Source organism: Chrysemys picta, chromosome 2 (assembly GCF_011386835.1).
Source record: "Chrysemys picta bellii isolate R12L10 chromosome 2, ASM1138683v2, whole genome shotgun sequence".
NCBI classification, from domain to species: Eukaryota; Metazoa; Chordata; order Testudines; family Emydidae; genus Chrysemys; species Chrysemys picta.
Window position 1 is genome coordinate 224,201,576 of NC_088792.1, and position 12,025 is coordinate 224,213,600.

The 12,025-nt window shown below is 43.3% G+C and overlaps 1 protein-coding gene across 3 annotated transcripts in view; it reads left to right on the forward strand.

Annotated features, from left to right (window-relative positions):
* Positions 1 to 8,530: 8,530 nt before the first annotated feature.
* LYN (LYN proto-oncogene, Src family tyrosine kinase) overlaps positions 8,531 to 12,025 on the forward strand; it is an 85,830-nt gene continuing 82,335 nt past the window's right edge. Inside the window, exon 1 of one of the 3 annotated variants that reach the window (XM_042857012.2) lies at positions 8,531 to 8,585. The gene's annotated coding sequence lies outside the window, so the exon portion shown is untranslated. Of the gene's footprint in view, positions 8,586 to 8,994; positions 9,265 to 12,025 lie in introns of those variants that run through there. The other 2 variants (XM_005301185.4, XM_024107434.3) reach the window with 2 other exon arrangements.

A 12,025-nucleotide genomic window follows, 5' to 3' on the forward strand; every position in this document is an offset into this window, starting at 1 on the left:
GTTGTGAGGTGCCACTACTTAACCCAGCTCTCGGTGATTTCAGAGGGTAGTGGGGAACCTCACTGCTAGTGCAGGCTGTTTCATTGCAACACTGTCCCACAGCAGGTCTAAGACTCACTGTCACTTGGTTGCCAGTGACTTCAACTCTACTGATCACTGAATAAAACAAGGACTCTCAATTGAGTCTCACTAGCTCTGTCTTTAAACAGTGGAAAGGGGAGAGTCAAATGGTGTCTAGGGTTAGGTCTACACTGGGGGGGGGGGGGGGGAAGGGAGAATAGCGTACCTGAAGTCGGCATATCTAGGTCGATTTACCTGGCCGTGAGGACGGCAGTGAGCTGACCACTGCCGCTCCCCCGTCGACTCTGCTTCCGCCTCTCGCAGCGGTGGAGTTCCGGAGTCGATGGCAGAGCGATCGGGGAATCGATTTTATCCCATCTACACTAGTAGATGGGTAGTGTAGATGTACCTTAAGACTCCTTAGACAGAGCCCATACCACTAGGAGGAACAGCTGTACCCACACTCTCTCTGGGATTTGGCATCCCTACGGCCCTTGCTTAGCGAGTGAGGTTCTCTTTAGGGGGAATCCCTCAGTCAGGACAGGCTGAGGGATTCCCCCTCAGCCTGTCCTGCTGTCCTTTACTCATAAAAATAAGGATAACATTTCATTACCCCTGCACTCAACACTAAAGTTACTTGTAACTCAATACCAGCCAAAATTGATCACTTTGGCAAAGCAGCTCTCTCTCGTGCATATCTAAGCTATTTAGGAGTGTTTATGCAAATATGGTCTGTTCCTGAAGTCCTTTCACACATTACCACCGCCCTAGCTCAAGGATGTCAGGGAAAACTCACTCAGACCCTGCTTACATCTTCTTATGCACATCATGAGTGACATATGAATACCCCTTGGATACAGCTAGTTTCCTCTGTTTCTTAGAATTATATTCATGTGAACCAAGAAATGCCTGGATCCACTCCTTAGTTTCTAATGGATCCCAGGTGTGGCATCAATTTTTTTTATGGTATCCCTGTTCTACCAAAGACTCTTCAGTTAATCTGACATGCCTAGAAAAAGGCAAGTTGTATGTACTGTAGGACATGTGCAGGCAGCTTCCTCTTTCTTTAGGTCTATTTCACTAGTGCCATGCCACCAAAGCCTAGCTCATGGCAAGAGCTTTTAAAGCTGGCTGCCGGTGCTGGAGGGATTGCTTCAGATAACCAACAGGCTATCCACTCACTTTGGAGCGGGAAGAAATAAACAATGAAGAATTCCTGGCCAACAAAAAAGATGGGGGAAGTTGAATCCAATATTAAACGTACCCACAAAATCACAATCTAACCAAGAAGCTAGCTTTTTCTCAAACCTCAGAACTAGGGACGGTCCCGGTAAGCATTTTTCTATTAGGGAGCAGTGGTACAAAGGTAACTAGAATTAACAAGGTGAAATAATGATGTGCATTAGGAACATTTCAACACAATGAGATCTAAAAGGCTGTGGATTAGTCCCACCATTGTCTGTGGGAAAGACGCCAACTTTTCCTGCTTTAACCACGTAGAGTGTATATAATTTTAGTCTGTCTGATGTTCAAAAAGAGATTGAGTCAATATATAGATTTTTTTCCTCCCTGAAGTATTTAAAAATGGAGTCATTTTAACTTCTTAGAGCATTGGTCCAGAATATGAACTAGTAGGCTGCAAATTTCCATTAAAAATAATCAAAGCCATTTTAGAGTAATGGGAGTACAAATTAACAGCTGGAAAACTAACTGTTTATACTCCTAACCTTTTAAAAACAGCTAAATAGATTCACTCCCCACCACTACCGATTTTTACCTAGAAAAAAAAAATCTGTCTGATAGTCACTGCAGAATATCCATGCAAGTGTGTGTGTGTATGTTATCCCCATAGTGTTCAAGCTTGAAAATAACATTTCTTTACTAGATTATTTTTCTCTTTTCTGTTTTCTTGCTTGTCAAATATCTCCTCTGTCATATCAACAGCACATTTAGGAATAGTATTTGTAAATGATCTTGTGCTTTTTGTTAGCTCGATGGCCTCCTCTAAGATAGCCACACCAAAATTTTTGCCATGGAAGAAAAAAAATGCCAAAATACATTGCTCTTGCCTCTTATCTTTCGTATTAAAAGAGGAGGAAGAAAAAGAAATCTTGGGGAAAGACTGGATTTTTTTTTAAATTGAAATCCAGAAGACATTTTCTATCAGACTATGAAAACTGATTGATTATAAAACAGGCTAACAATCTGGACCTAAACTACTTGATAATTCTTCAATTAAAAATAAAACTAGGAGAAATAATGCAACCATTAACCATGCAAATGGTGGAATTTCTACAGGAAAAAACGTTTCCACTTGTTGGCACTGTTGGACTCAGATTTCAAACCCCTAGCTCAGTCTCCCGCTCTCCAAACCCATACATTTTAATGTACCCTTTTATTGAAGCCCAATCCACAAATTGAGATATGCAAGTACTTCATCAGATTTGCTGACCTCTTTATGAGAGGTTCTTTAAGCCAATTTTATTTTCCACTCTGCCTTTCATTTAATAGCATGTTTTAACTGTCGTCCTTACATTTCCAAGTGCTCTGCATTGCTTCTGACTGCCTGTACTCTTATGAAGACCTTTCAATCTTTGCACTTTTGTTCAATACAATGATTTTCCCTCCTTTTTAAATTAAAGGACTAGCCAGTCTAAGTGATCTCCCTCAAATTATTGCTTTTCCTATTCCACATATGGTACTATCACTAATATCCTATGTGTTATTCAGTTTTCCATATTCAAGGACACCCGCAGAAGGCCCTCAGATGTTCTGGTGATAGAGGGGCGATATAAGACCTTAGACAGACCTTTTCAATTTTTTGTGTGTGTGCCTGTATTCAGGTTCTATATTGTCCAGTACGTTCCTTCTTTTTGTTCCCTGCCCATAAAGCAACATAATGTGGACAATAATAATATCACTATCCCCTTTTTTCACACCTTATATAAATGTTTACAGTCTGGGGGCTTAATCCAAAGTCTATGGGAGTCTTACCAGTGACATCCAGGCCATCAAAACATAAAATCTATTCTGGAAAATGAACACTGACTCCTCAAATATGACAAAGCGACAAAGCGTCCTGTGGCACCTTATAGACTAATAGACGTATTGGAGCATAAGCTTTCGTGGGTGAATACCCACTTTGTCAGACGCATGTAGTGGAAATTTCCAGAGGCAGGTATAAATATGCAGGCAAGAATCAGGATAACGAGGTTAGTTCAATCAGGGAGGATGAGGCCCTCTTCTAGAAGTTGAGGTGTGAACACCAAAGGAGGAGAAACTGCTTTTGTAGTTGGCTAGCCATTCACAGTCTTTGTTTAATCCTGAGCTGATGGTGTCAAATTTGCAAATGAACTGCGTCTACTCAGGACACTCCCTACACTAACACAGGAACAAATCAACATAGAATAACCCCAGACGGGGCTCTAAAGGTATCTACTACCCAAGATCCACAAACCTGGAAATCCTGGACGCCCCATCATCTCTGGAATTGGCACTCTCACTGAAGGACTATCCAGATATGTAGACTCTCTACTCAGACCCTATGCAACCAGCACTCCCAGCTATCTCCGTGACACCACTGATTTCCTGAGAAAACTACAATGTATTGGTGATCTTCCAGACAATACCATCCTAGCCACCATGGATGTGGAGGCTCTCTACACAAACATCCCACACACAGATGGAATACAAGCTGTCAGGAACAATATCCCTGATGATGCCACAGCACAACTGGTTACTGAGCTCTGTGACTTTATCATCACGCACAATTATTTCAAATTTGGTGACAATATATACCTCCAGACCAGTGGTACTGCTATGGGCACCCACATGGCCCCACAATATGTCAACATTTTTTGGCTGATCTGGAACAACGCTTTCTCAGCTCTCGTCCACTCACACCCATTCTCTACCTACGCTACATTGAGGACATCACCATCTGGACCCATGGGAAGGAGACTCTGGAAGAATTCCATCATGATTTCAACATCTTCCACCCCACCATCAACCTCAGCCTGGACCAATCTACACGGGAGGTTCACTTCCTAGACACCATGGTACAAATAAGTGACGGTCAAGTTACCACCACCCTATACCGAAAACCCACCAACTGCTATACCTACCTTCATGTCTCCAGCTTCCATCCTGGACACACCACACGATCCATCGTCTACAGCCAAGCGCTGAGGTACAACTGCATTTGCTCCAACCCCTCAGACAGAGACCAACACCTACAAGATCTTCAAGCATTCTGAAAACTACGATACCCGCACAAGGAAATAAGGAAACAAATCAGCAGAGCCAGACGTGTACCCAGAAGCTTCCTGCTGTAAGACAAGCCCAAGAAAGAAACCAACAGAACTCTACTGGCCATCACCTACAGTCCTCAGCTAAAACCTCTCCAACGCATCATCAGTGATCTATAACCCATCCTGGACAACGATCCCTCACTTTCACAGGCCTTGGGAGGCAGGCTAGTCCTCGCCCACAGATAACCCGCCAACCTTAAGCATATTCTCACCAGCAACCACACACCACACCATAGTAACTCTAACTCAGGAACCAGTCCATGCAACAAACCTCGATGCCAACTCTGCCCACATATTTACACCAGTGACACCATCACAGGATGTAACCAGATCAGCCACATCACCGGTTCATTCACCTGCACGTCCACCAATGTCATATATGCCATCATGTGCCAGCAATGCCTCTCTGCTATGTACATCAGTCAAACTGTACAATCCCTACGTAAAAGGATAAATGGACACAAGTCAGATATTAGGAATGGCAATATACAAAAACCTGTAGAAGAACACTTCAACCTCCCTGGACACACAATAGCAGATTTAAAGGTAGCCATCCTGCAGCAAAAAAACTTCAGGACCAGAGTTCAAAGAGAAACTGCTGAACTTCAGTTCATTTGCAAATTTGACCCCATCAGCTCAGGATTAAACAAAGACTGTGAATGGCTAGCCAACTACAAAAGCAGTTTCTCCTCCCTGGGTGTTCACACCTCAACTTCTAGAAGAGAGCCTCATCCTCCCTGATTGAACTAACTTCGTTATCTCTAGACTGATTCTTGCCTGCATATTTATACCTGCCTCTGGAAATTTCCATTACATGCGTCTGACGAAGTGGGTATTCACCCACGAAAGCTTATGCTCCAATATGTCTGTTAGTCTATAAGGTGCCACAGGACTCTTTATCACTTTTTACAGATCCAGACTAACATGGCTACCACTCTGAGGCTACGTCCTCACTACGGGGGTGGGGTGGGGGTGTCGATTTAAGATACGCAAATTCAGCTACGCTTCGATGTATTGAAGCCGACTTACCCCGCTGTGAGGACGGGGGCAAATCGACCTCCGCGGCTCCCCCGTTGACGGCGCTTACTTCTACCTCCGCTGGTGGAGTACAAGAGTCGATTCTGGGATCGATTGTCGCGTCCCGACGAGATGCAATAATTCGATCCCCGAGAGATCGATTTCTACCCGCCAATTCAGGCGGGTAGTGTAGATGTAGCCTTATACTCAAATATGACAGTCTTTCTCTCCAGCATTTCAGTGGTAGATTTGGGGTATCTCTTTTCATGTTTTCTGACCTACACAAGTTGTTTTATTATTTAGACTTTTTGACTAGCTTCAGATGGGAGACCCAATTAAAGTGCACCGTCACCAATAAAATGCCCCTGAGATGCAGAGCTGGCCTGAACAAAAAAATTATTAAAGTGTTTTCATGTGGTGAATATGTTTGTATAGGCAGTTTCTTGCCTAGCTATAGTTCCTGAGATAGATATGCATCTACCTTCTTTATCTTTTACTTCAACTGGAAAGATTTTTCTGCTAAGGATAACCACACATCTTTTTACTTTTCTTACAAAACACAGAATATATATACCAAATCCAACAGCTTTTCATGTTAGTCAAATCTTCTTGAAAAGATGTTTCTTGTTGATAGAACTATGGAAACGTAGGGGCTGGAAGGGTCCGCAAGAGGTCATCTAGTCGAGCCCCTTGCACAGAGGCAGGACAAAATATCATTCCCGATAGGTGTTTGTCTAACCTATTTGTTAAAATGACAGGGATTCTACAACTGCCCTTCCGTTGATGCCATGGTAGCATAGATGCCGCCTAGAGGGCCCTAGCTGTGCTGCTGCAGTGTAGACATACCCTGAGTGGCAGTATAGATGTCAGGGATAAACATCAGCCCCAAATTTTGAGTTTCTGCATTCTTGTGCTAAGTGAAGGTATGGAGGAGAGGAGGCAAAGGTGGCTTTAAGACACCTGTATTTCAGCATCATTAGGGGACTGATTTGGACCTGCTTGAACTTTATGCTCAGACTGCAATTGCCTTCCAGGGACCAAGCAACAGAAAATAGCTGGAGCTCAGTGTGGTCCGGATATATCCCCTCTCGTTGGTGCTTTCTGTTGGCTGAGTGTGATGATGCTGCAAGCTGTCCTGCCCCAGGAGCCTCCCATAGGTTGTTGACCTCTTTAGGTGGATCTTCAGTACTTCAGCCCTCTGGCCAAGTCACACAGTCTAAAATGGATTAACCATTCCAGAGTAGCAAAAGTCCCACAAACTGTCGGCCCTCACCAGGGTCTTCAGCCTCATCTCTGGACCCTTTAAATCCAGCCCTGTGCTTGGGCTTCTAAAGGAGATTTGTCCCCTTCTCGGGGCTTAGACCACTTACCCAGTGACTGTGAGGGAACCCAGGCCTGCCCACTACTTCATATAATAACAACCATGTACCACTGCCTCCAGTTCGCTGCTACTATTCCCTGGGGCTTTTCCCACCTTTTCTCTTCACCCTTACCTCAGGGCTGTGTCTCTCAGATCCTCCTCCTCCTCACTGAATGCAAGTGCCACCAGAACCTGTCTTCCAGGTCTCTCTCGAGCACCCTTCCTTGCTCCTCTGGTCCCAGCCAGAGACTGAAATGCTCAGCCCCTGCACCTCCTTTTATCTGAGCCTGTTGGCCTCTGACTGGCTGTTTCTATGCGGCCTCTCTAGACAGGCATGACAGACCCACCTTAGCTGCTTCTTTCTTGGGGCACAATGTGGTAGGACCATGGGGTCCTCAAAGAGGCCTCAAAGAGACTGGTACACCCTGTCACACCCCCTCCCTCCAGTTCACTACCCTGACACACATACGCATGCACATACACACAACCTGTGGCTAAGGACTATGTCATAGATTGGCATGGACTTGCTCCTCCAACTGTACACCAGCAGGTAGGCCCCAGACTCAAGGGGCTCAAGCTGTGGAGCTAAAAATAGTGTAGTTGTTTGGGGTCTTGTTTGGCCTCCAACCTGAACTCAAACAACTACACTACTATTCTATAGCCCTGCAACCCCAGCCTGGTGAGCCTGAGTCAGCTGACCCAGGCCAGCCACTGCCGTGCTGAAGGTCTTCTATTGCAGTATAGATGTACCCCTGGAGGCTACTCTACCTAGAGTTGAGGGCTGAACAGGCCCTTAGCTAGCTTCAAAATCGGAGAACTGCAAAGAAGGCATAAAGGTACCTTTGTTTCACATTGTGTCCTGCACCTAATACTGCTACTCCCAAGATTTGGGCCCGCTGTAGTCAATACCCCAATTTAGTGCTCTGCTTCTGAAATTCTGACTTTGAATTCTCATCACTTTTAATATTATTTAATCTTTTATGCTCAGAAGTCGGTTACTCAGTAAGTAGACTTATGCCTTTCTCCACTTTTAAAGTTTGAGTTGCAGCTTCTGGATTTCTTGTCCAGACCTCCCTGCTTGGGGCTTGATGGTCTCTAGGGGCTGATTCCACATCAGAACAATCGTCTAGTGAATCCTAATTAAAAATTGGTAATTTTACCTTTGGGCTCCTTTCCAAGCCTGCTTCTTGTACATCTTAGAAATTGCCATGTTTAAATGTTTGGCAGGGTTGATGGTGGATTTCTAGTGCCCGTCATCAGAGTCCTCTGCCTTATTGGGACATGTGACATCCCTCTCAGATCTTTCAATATATTTTTTATTTCTTATTAATAAATAAGAGTGTATTATGGGAGCAGGAGTTTCTACTCATGCTGATGAAGGAAGCAGATTCTGAAGCAGATTATGACTCTGACCAGTCTTGGACATAACAAGCAGAATCATGATCAAAGCAGAAATGTTTCTATCCTATTACCCACCATAGCCACCTCTTACATTTTTCCTTCAGATTCATAAGATGTTGGAGCAAGGACTGCCATTTACTATATGTGTGTACAGCACCTAGCACAATGGGATGCTCTGCTGGTTAGCCTCTAGCTATTACTGCAATAGTAATGTTTAATAGTGTTAACAGTGCTGCCCTGCTCAGGCATACCTCACAAGTTTCCCTGGCTCAGGAGGGACAGTCATTACACTTTAGCAAAATATTTAACTTGCATTCCTTCTAAACTCTCCCGGACTCCTATATGCTCCAGTGGAGCTAAAATAGTTTATTATCCACCAGGTGAGAAAGGGAATAGGAGAAACTGCCTGGACTTCCCTTACTGCCGCCTCCCCCCAGGTGTGTGCCTCCTCCTCTCATTTAATAGGTAGAAAGAGTGAGGGAAATAGATGGTTGTGAGGGTCTCTAAGAGCAGAGCACAGCCAGAGGAAGGGAGGGTTGAGGGCTGCTCTAGTTAAAATGAAACCAGCCAACAGTAATGATCTTCCTCCTCCTCCTCCTGAAATCCCTTCTCATTTACTCCGTAGTTTATTGCTGGTGGAAATCTCTCTGGGGATCTTGTTTGTGTCTCTGCTTCATCCCCTCCTATGAAACTCTCACCCATTGTTTTGATTTTTTAATCAAAAACTGAACAATACGTTTTATTTTTATTAAAAATCCTCCCTTCTCTCCCCCCCCCATACCCTTTACTGATATGTATGCAAATCTCCTAATACCAGGAAGTAAACTGAAAACTCTCAGCCAACCCACTGAAACCAAGCGAAGTTCCTTTTCTGCAGCGCACAGGGGTGGCCTCAGGCAGACTAGCGGCTTGGCTGCTCTGGAGTCTTTATCCCTCCCTCTCTCTCCCAGCTGCCAAATCCTGTGGTCTTCAAAAAAATCAAGCGTGTAGCTTTTCCTCTTCCCGAGGATAATCAGCTAATTTAACTCTGAACTACACCCTAGCTCCTACCCCCCCTCTGTGGCTGAAGTAACCGTGGAGTTTACTTGCTGCTTCCAAAGTTTCACACTCAGGGAAGTAAGTGTCTTTCTTTTGTCTCCTAATTTGGAAGTGGGTAGCTTGTTCGGGCTACTGTGTCCAGCGGTAATTTCTGTGATCCTTTCAGACCAGTGGGGAATGTAGGGAACAGCCCTGCGCTGGCAGGGTACGGATTAATGGGACTCTTTAATTCATACAAATCATGGGCTTCCGACATTCCTAGAGTTTGTCAGAGGGAACGAGTGCTTCTCTCTGGTGATGAGAGGAAAGACGTCTTGGAACCTTTTTGGCAACTGCCCCTGTTGCTTTGGTAACAGTTTTTCCCCACCTGGATTTACCTTGCAGATCAGAGGGACTAGACACTTGTTCATAATAGACACTTGTTTGTCTGTTGCATAAAACAGCTTATCACAGGAGGTTGGGTTTTAGTTATTTTTTATTGTTGTTAGCGCTCATATAACACACTGTCTTTAATTACATTGGAATTTTTGAGATTTAACCTGCCCTATTGGCATACCAATCATTTTAGGGAAAGCTAGTCTATAAATACTTGTTGACATCTTCCTCTCCCCTCCCCCCCGAAATGAAGAGAAAAGCAAAGTTTTCAGGCAGGAGAAAGAAGGGGCTGATTGAGGGCATTCTAGAATTATTACTGAATTAGCTAAAGGGTGATGATTGATTTGTCAGGTCATGGAACCTGATCTCTCTAATTCATTGAAGTGAACAAGAAATATTAAATGAACCATGTGTTAAGGATATAGCCAGTTCAAAAGAGGAAGTGTGACACTAATGGGCAGCTTGTGTTTCTACCCCTTCAGGGAACAGTTCTTTGAACCTAAGATACAATTTATAGTACATTAGTTAAAAGGAAGTGAGAGTTCTTTTCAGACTGGTTAGCTTTTCCTTTAGCTCAGGGGAAGGGGTGTAGTTGCAGTCTAAGCTTTCCTGTATAGTTCAGCTTTTAAGGAAATACAGCAATTTATTTGAGAAAAACACTTTAAAAAGGGATTACAGTTGATGGTTTGTTTTGATCTTCAAGGCTATATTGTCTTCAGATAATCTTGACTATTCCTAATTAAAAACAAACAAAAAAGTTGGAATGCCAGAAGAATTTTCTTAGTCACTGTCACAAGCCAAGACAATAGACTTGGTTTAACTAAGAGAGAAAATATGGCCTCTGGATATTCTGTGTTTAAACTCTGGATTTTAAACCTACAAGTGTATAGTAAAGTAATTCCTGGAGCATCTTCAAATTAAAACTGCTTCCTCTTAGCTAGATATTAAAGTGTGCTCCTGCTTTGAAAAAAATGAAAATGGTATTGTGATTGTTCCATGTTTAATGTCTCTCACTGGCTTCCAGTCCAAGTCTGCTCAGTTTCTAAAACAAACAAACAAAGAAAAAACACTTTTTACTTTAAACTGCCAGACCTGCAAAGTCTGTCTAGAATCTGAAAGTCAAGCTGGTTCTTTCTCGGTCGAACATCAGACAGTTCCTGTTTTTTCTCAAGCAAGAATAAAATTCAGCTCAATAGTCAAAACTAGTTTTAGTCATTAAAGTAAGCAGATATGATGACTCTGAATACACAGAGGGAACAAAAAAGTTGCAGTAGAAGTTGCTTTCATTTTTCACAATGGAAGAGCACTTTAGATATTTTTTTCAGCCAAAAACTAAACAAACACTCTTCTCTCCCACACTCCCTGAAATCCCCTATCTCATCCCATCCCACCATTTTAAAACAGCACAAATTGAGGGGGAACTTTTTACCCTTGTACAGTATGATTCCTGCACGACCCTTGGAATGCCTGAACGCTGAATGCAAATAGTTGTAATGTAATATCTGGTGGTAGATAAATTGTGGAACACTTGCCAAATGATTATAAAAAAATATGCAATATAGAACTATTTTAACAAAATAAAGATTAAATTGTGTTGGGGAGCCTAGTTTTCAAGAAGGGATAATCAAATTGCTTTAATGTGAATCTTTCCTGTTCTAGTACTGGATGCAGAGCAGATGTGATGGTTTTATAAGTTTAATAAAGTGGGGACTTCACATCTTTATAATAGGTAGTGACAACATTGCAGCTATGGACTGGAAGAGCCAAAGAATTTTCTCAGTAAAAGTAGAAACAGGATGAAAATCTGACTGATAATGCTCTAACAGGAGTGTATGGAATCACAGGAGACAATTAAAATTCATGGATTCTGGAGCCAATAGTTTCACATTCTGTTGACCTATTCCAAGATTGACTTAGAGGCTGCTGGAGGTCCCATCTCTTGAATGACACGAAACTAAGGTCCTCCTGGCCACCTGTGGCCAGTAAAGATTACATGGCACAAGATGAGAGGCATTGTACTTGGTGTTCTGGCTAACGTGCAACTTGGGGAGTAGCATTCTACCTAAAGATACCCTTAGATTTATTAGATAATGTACTCTTCATGTCTTTTCACATGTGAATGCTGCACTAGGGTTGTGGGGAGTTGAATAGCTAATCCCAGAAGTCATTGCATTTTTGTGGTGGAAAAGAGGTGTGTGTTTCATACTTCATTTTGAGTATTTAAGTGTTTTGATCTTTAGGATGAGAAGTACTCACTTTGGGCCAGATAGTACCTCACCCAGAGGTGGGTATATGGAAGGCAGCAAGCACCTTTCCCCTCTTTATGTGGCCTGTGTAAGGTCAGACATAATTGTAGCCCCTTTGCTCAGGGAAACTCAGGGTCTCCTCCCTCTTCTTTTTCCCCCCTCCTATATGAGTTGATGCTGCTCCTGTGAAGCTGGGCCAGTGCAGCTGGTGGGCAGGC